Source organism: Lipotes vexillifer, unplaced genomic scaffold, assembly GCF_000442215.2.
Source record: "Lipotes vexillifer unplaced genomic scaffold, Lipotes_vexillifer_v1.1 scaffold313, whole genome shotgun sequence".
Taxonomy (NCBI): Eukaryota; Metazoa; Chordata; class Mammalia; order Artiodactyla; family Lipotidae; genus Lipotes; species Lipotes vexillifer.
In genome coordinates this window covers 642,452-649,671 of record NW_006781950.1, presented here as the reverse complement: position 1 = coordinate 649,671, position 7,220 = coordinate 642,452, and positions in this window count along the sequence as shown.

The following is a 7,220-nucleotide window of genomic DNA, read 5'->3' as shown; positions in this document are numbered from 1 at the left end:
ATAGGGATATATATATATATATATATATATATATATATATATATATCCCTGTGTCCGCATGAGACAGGGACGCTTTTCCCACAGCCAATGTCCTCCTGTACCATGGTTCGGAACACAAAGCATTCTAGGTACTAGGGAGAAAGTAACCACTGTGATCTGGTTCCTCCTCTTGGCAGACTACTCTCATTTTAGGGAACTTGTTTATACTAGAAAGATGGAGGCTTTCTGCTCACATTCCGCAGAAATGGTGTGAAAAGTTTGGATCACATCCTCAGCTAAGCCAGAGCCCTGATCAGAAAAGGGGTGGTCCCTGGAGCAGAGGGACCAGAAAGCAGTATGAGAGTCCCCAGCTTCAGTGACCCAGAGCAAAGACACAGGGTCTCAGAAAGTTCACCTGGCTCCAAAGTGGCTAACTGTGTCCGTCCCAGTTCTTGCTGAGCAATCTCCAAATTCCTGAATCTTCCTGATTCATAGCCATCAGCTTTTCCCTGACCAATACTTTTTTTTTTTTTTTTTGGCTTGGGTTCCCTCTGAGTTCGAGTGCCCATTCCTTAGTTCTCAGCCTCCCTCTTTTGATAAGTCCCATTTCTAAAGCCTAATAAACCAGAATGGTGGTGCCCCACTTGACCCTATCACATCACAATAGATCACCGAAAGAAGTCTTTATGTTCAGTGTTTCTGGTGCTGTGAAATGAGATTGTTATCTTATTCCTCAGTCATCCAAGTTCACATTTGAAAATGAATTCCTTTAAGAGGGATTCTGGAAGCAGGAGGAAAAAACACAGAAGTATTTCCCTGCCCTAGTTTTATTCCACAATTGGCCATGACAAGAAATATTCAGTTGCACATAGCAGCTTGTTCTCATTGAGCCTTTTATCTGTGGTTCTCAACCCTGGCTACACATTAGAATCACCAGGGGAGCTTTTTAAAAACGAATGGCTGTGTCCCAGCCCTGGTGGTTCTGATTCAAATGATTTGAGCTGGAACCCAAGCAACGATAGTTTTTCAAAGATCCCCCGAGATGATGATTGTAATGAACAGCTCAGGCTGAGAACCACTGCTAACTTCATGAACAGTGCCTGACTGTAGCCATTTTTACGAGTCAGAATTCTATGTTCATCTCAGAGGAAAGTGGCTCGGAGGAGATATTTCCTTGGTTCATGAGCCGCTCTTGCCTGACACATACATTTTCTTCATAATTGACTTAGACATGCCATGACTCATTTCAAAAGTCAAAAAAGCCCAAATTCCATTTTAGGTAGATCTGAACAATTACAACAGTCTTCATGCTCTTGCATTTGAAAAGTGCATTCTACTTTACAGATCATTTTCTTGACAGTAGCTCATTCCATCCTCACCACAGTCCTAGGGTAAACACGTCAGATGTTATTCTCCCATTTTAAAGAAGAGGAAATCAATACCTAAGGTGAGGGAGTGATTTGCTCAGGATCACACTGAAGGAAAATGGCAGAACTGGGTCTAGAACCAGGTCTCGTATCTCAATCTGGTCTTCTTTGCACCCCCAAGGCTGCCTACAGTCAAGTTTTGCCTACCCAATCCTATTGGCCCGGTATTAAGACCTGCCTTTATTTGCCACCTAAAGTGCTTTCTTTCTTTTGGTTTTTTTGTTTTTTGCGGTACGCGAGCCTCTCACTGTTGTGGCCTCTCCCTTCGCGGAGCACAGGCTCCGGACGCGCAGGCTCAGCGGCCATGGCTCACGGGCCCAGCCGCTCCGCGGCACGTGGGATCTTCCCGGACCGGGGCACAAACCCGTGTCCCCTGCATCGGCAGGCGGACTCTCAACCACTGCGCCACCAGGTAAGCCCCTAAAGTGCTTTCTTAATCCCAAGGTGCCTGCGAATCACCTGGGGATCTTGTTAAAAATGCAAAATCTGAGTCACTGGGTTTGGGGTGGGGACAAAGAGTCTGCATTTCTAACCTGCTCCCAGAGGCACCGATGCTGCTGGGAACGATGCTTTGAGTAGCAAAGTCATAACAAAATCACAACATACATTCCTTCAAATAATACTGAAGAAAAAAATTAAACTGAGCTGCACTCCTCTACTGGATGCTCATGAGACAACACACATTTATTGAAGCAAATCATCCAGATCCTTAGCAGTTCTCTCTCTGGCTAGAATATGTGTTATTCTTTTGGCAGCCAAATCCTCATTGTGCTCATGTCTGGAATCGTATCAACAGCTGGAGTTGCAGCAGCCACTGGCTATAATTTCTCTTTCTCTTTCTCTCTCCCTCTCTCTCTCTGCTCTGCTCTGCTTCCAATTCTCAGGCCAGCAGGATAGACCCACTGGGGCCAGAGGGCCATCTGGCTATGCAGCTGGCCTGGGCTTCTGAGTCTGAGAACACAGTGATGATTCACGGCATGCCATCCAAGTCCTTAGATGACACCTTCGGTTCCTGGAAATAAACTACCAGGAACAGTTATATTGACAAAGGGTTTTGTCTTGAAATCCACTCAAATAATATTTTATTGGCATTGATGGAGATGTTCTTTTTCAGTTTGTTCTTATCCTTAAAGTAACTTAATTGTTAAATACCTTTGCTATACGTAAGAATGTCCTGGAGAGCACAAAGAACAAGGACCCAAAGACTTAGGATTATTTCCTTTCTTGCCATGGACTAGAAAACTCGGAGCAAATGTTATTAGCTTTCCATCCTTTAGAAAATTAAGTGATAAAACTATAGGCTCTCCAACAATCTTTCCTAGCACTAATACTCTTTGAGACAGTGGTTCTATCTTCACAAAATAGTAGGAGAAATGATTTTAGAGAAATTTTTTCTCTCTTCCTTCTACTTACTCATTCCTCTCCCCCAAAGTCTTCCTACATTACAATTGCCCCACAGGCCATTTGATGATTGCCCGCTATACTATGGAGCCATCCCATATTAAACAGTCATTTTTAAGAGTGACCCATTTGTATGTTATCCAATTTTAAAAGGTACCATTGAGCATGTGCAGCTATGTCTTAGCATGCGGAGAACGCGCCCCCCCAATCCCCTGTGAGCTGGATTATTTCTTCCTAGTCCCCTTTTCCTCTCCTTTTACATCCCCTGCCATTTTGATGAATGTGTACATTTACATTCATAGTGTTTTTAAAGAATAATATTTCGAGATAGTAATTTATTCCCTTTCACTTCTTGTCTCTACTCCCTCCACCCCTCCCCCAATGTTCTCATAACTTGCTTCTGCTCTTATTTGTCTCAAGGAAAGAATGTGCCAGAGAAAAAAGGCAAAACTACTCCCACTGGTCTTTCTGCTTTTTTTTAAACAAAAGTCCTCAGGGTAAAGGAGCCTCTCAAAGAAGCGTGAACTGAGGATTTCCCTCAGCCCTGAAAGAGACTCCCCCAGAGGTCGGGGGAGAGAGAGAGAGGTCAGGGAGCAGAGGGTACCTATGCCTCGTTCCCTGGAGACACCACCTGGAAAACATCGATACCACAGAGAAGGCTGGGAATGGCTGTAGGGTACACACAGGCCAATGAGACCAGAAACAGCCTCATCCAAGACCCCCCTGCCCAAGCTGCGCATGGCTGTGGCTGAGACCCACCATTCCTGAAGGGTGAAGAGGAAAAAAAACAAAAAGAAAGAAAGAAACTGGACAGGTGTGGAAAGACCTGATATCAGCCTACCCTAGTGTCTTAATATTGCACAAGGTCCAGAAGTGTGACACAATCCTGGGGAGAGATGGGGAAACTCCAGGAGAGACTGAGGTTAAGATTTCTTTCCACTAGCCTAGCAGAATGAAGCTTGCAGTCAGAAATCAAAATCTGAAATTGAGTTACTAAAATTAAGAAAATGAACCGAAATATATATTATCCCTCTCTAAAATTCATAACTGCTCTCCATCCAAAAGGTGTTGTGTTGCATTGCCTTGCATGATCAACTCCAGTAGGAATCGACACTTCAAAATACTAGGGAGTCTAAAATACTATTCATTCAGTATTCCTTGGGAGCTAAGCATCCTTGAAGTATCTGGAGCCATGCATGGCATACAGCAGTCTCTATGAATACCGTTTGCTGGTTGGCTCGTTGTCTGAATGACCTGCATATTTAATGAAACACTGAAACAACTCCCTTTCTTTATTTTAGTGTGCTAGTTTGAATAGCGAAAGGCAGTAAACTATTTGAATCAGTAAAATGTGACCTAAGACAGGGCCCTTAATAATAGCTTTTACCAGATCCCGTTTCCTCAGATTACTCCAAAGATCCAGCCTGCACGAATTCCATCCTTTCCACCAGAGAGCTGACCCTGGAAGGCAGACAGCTGCCATACGTGCTTTTACAAGGACTGTAAAGGCGTTAAGAGTTTTGAAGCTCCAGGACCACTGTGAAATCTGGGATGCTATGTTTTGAAGTGTGAAGTTCACCTCTGGCAGCTGTGCTATAACCAGACATGCCCAGGTGTTAACTGAAATTGAAAATAGCCTTTCAACAGCCCTAGGTCCTCATTATTTTTAACATTATAGTTCGTGCTGCTAAAAATATTCCTAAAACTCTCCCTTTTGATAATTTGGAAGGGGAGGTGTTATATTAAGAAACAGATGAATAATAACCACTTCCTACTGGAAGTACAGGATAAACCCTAGTGAAGGCATCAGGCTCCCTCTGAGAGGCAGCCATATTGGATTCTGTTTGTTGCTGCAGAGCTCTCTCTCCCACTGGCTAAGACACACTTCAAACAACAGCTGAAGATTTTTCAGGTATAACTCTGCTGGAGAAGCTGCACTGGGGAATCTCAGAGCATGGCTAAATCTCAACAACATTGACTAGTGTTTATCTCCTGTCCTCCCACTTTGCCCTCTTCTCAAGCACTAGGACTTGAAGCCAACAGACTACCAAGGGTTATGACAGCATAACCCTATAGAAAGGAGGCTATAATTCCCAGTCAAAAGTTGTTAGGACAAACAGAAAATTTGTAAAGTTGGGGCAGATATCACAGCTCCAGAGTGACTACAGAATCAAGCTATTACTCAAAAATGGCTGCTAAGACAATGAACGGATATCCCGTAGGTTCCCAGTCGAGCTTTTCACAGCCTTCCAAGGGTTCCAGCCAACAGGCAGCCCAATTCATTTTTGACAAATGTTCAGCAGTATTCTTTTTGCGTGACCTATCCCTCAGCCTTTCCTGATCTCGAAACCACAGCAGTTCACCTGATAGCTCTGGACTTGGACTAGATACAGTAGTTTAGGGCTGAAAACATTTACTTAATTCTGGCTTCTGAAGCAGCCGCAAATTACCGAATGATCTCCGCCTGCTCATTCCCCTCAACAGTCCTCACCCCACCAGCCCCCATCTCAGTTCTTCTCTTTCATCTCACAAAATCTCATTCCTTTGCTGCTTCTCTGTCCTTCCCAGATCTGTCTTAACTTAATGAATGTGTGGAGGTAAATGATCAGATTCTGTGCAAGCTTCCAGGAGAGATGCTACCAAGAATATGTTTGTGCAATGTGTTCTTATTAAGCATGATGTGTACTTGCCCTGGTAGCACTGTGCTAGGTACTCCAGGAGATACAGCAGAAATGCAAGGCATAGGCTTGACCTCAGGAAGCTTATAAATATTAACCTCCTCTAATAAACAGCACCTCCCACTCACTCTACTATGTTCTAAGAAAATGGTTAGTAAATTCCATGTGTGGAAAATGATGTTATGGTGTAATATGGTGACAGTAAATGGATGCTAAATAAATTCCCTATATTCCCAACCCCAACCCAGCAAAAGCATTAAGTATCTCCAACAATAAGCGGGTCTTTGAATGAGAAAAGCCATCAAATCATATGATGAGATCATCAAAGGCATGTGTATACACAAATGAGTCAATGGCTTTTCTCTAAATTATGAACCTGAAGTCCTTTTGCTAATTCTTGATAAGTTGGCCGAGTTCAGGCTATGCGTCCTTTTAAAAAACTCACATCTGTTTCTTGTAATTCATTAAGTGGCAAAATGCCACTCTCCTGGCTCTGTGCACCTATTGTTTAACTCAGCTCTGTTTCCAGCAGTGTGAATAGTGTTCTTTCAGATGGACAATGTGTTTATTCATGTAGCTGTAGCTGTTCTGTTATGAGAAGGGTGTCTTTGAAACAAACTTATAACGTCTGGAAGGAAGAGTTTAAAACACCCAGAAGAAAACAATTAAGTGTATATCATTTTTTCTTAATGCTCTTTGCCCCCTACCCAAATATTAAACACATCCTACTCCTCAGAATGTCTTTATGAAAGAAGTAGTCACCAAAAGAGTAGTAGACTATCCTGAGATTGAATCTAAGTGGATTACCTTCTATTCTTTATGGCTCAAACATTGATAGACCTTCTCAGGCTGCCTTGGCCCTTGTGAGAATGCTTCTGCTCCTCTTATAATGCTAAAAATGGCAAAACAGATCCTCTAGCTCAAAGAAAATGAGTATCTTCGTTATCGTAATTTGTAGTAAAACAAATCAAGGCACCACTTTGTAGTTCAGGGAGCCTAAGATTTTGAATGGCAGTATGGAAAGCAATCGGAGAGGACTTCCTGATGGAATATGTCAACAGAGATGAAGAGAAGGACAGTGGGGTCCACCTGATAAGGATTCAACATGTGAAAACTTAATGACTGCTCTTGGGAGAAGAGACCTTATGACGTTTTGAGTCCCTCCAAGCTCTAGGGTTGAATGATTCCATAATAATAATGTGACTGTTTTTGAAAAGTATTGCGGTGACCAGATTGGCCAAGGAGATAACATGAAGGAAAATCTGAGTAATGAGTGAAGCTGCCTGTCAATCATAAAGGAATTCGATAGGTGAAACAGAAAGAGGTCTCTTGAGAAATGGTTGGTCACAGGGTGCAACACCTCATCACATTTCTTGCTGGAGAAACGCTCTTGCTTTGCTTAGAAGGGCTCGTTTGCTGAGCTTTCACAGATGTAGAAATATGGACTCAGCAGATTACAAAACCAATTGGCAGTTTCAATCATGTCACTTACAAGAAGAATTTGATAACCAATTCAGAAATGAATTGTGCTCCTTTCCTCTCTTGATTAGCACACCTCATCAAACCCATTCTGACTGTTCCAATTGTGCGGTCTCAAGTCTAATTTGTTATGGAGCTTATGTACTGAATTCTTTCCAGAAAACAAAGCTCTGAGGTCTGGAGGGGGGTGGGTAGGGAGGGAGGGGAAAAGGGCATCTATTAAAAAATCACATGACTTTCTTTTCATTCAATAATA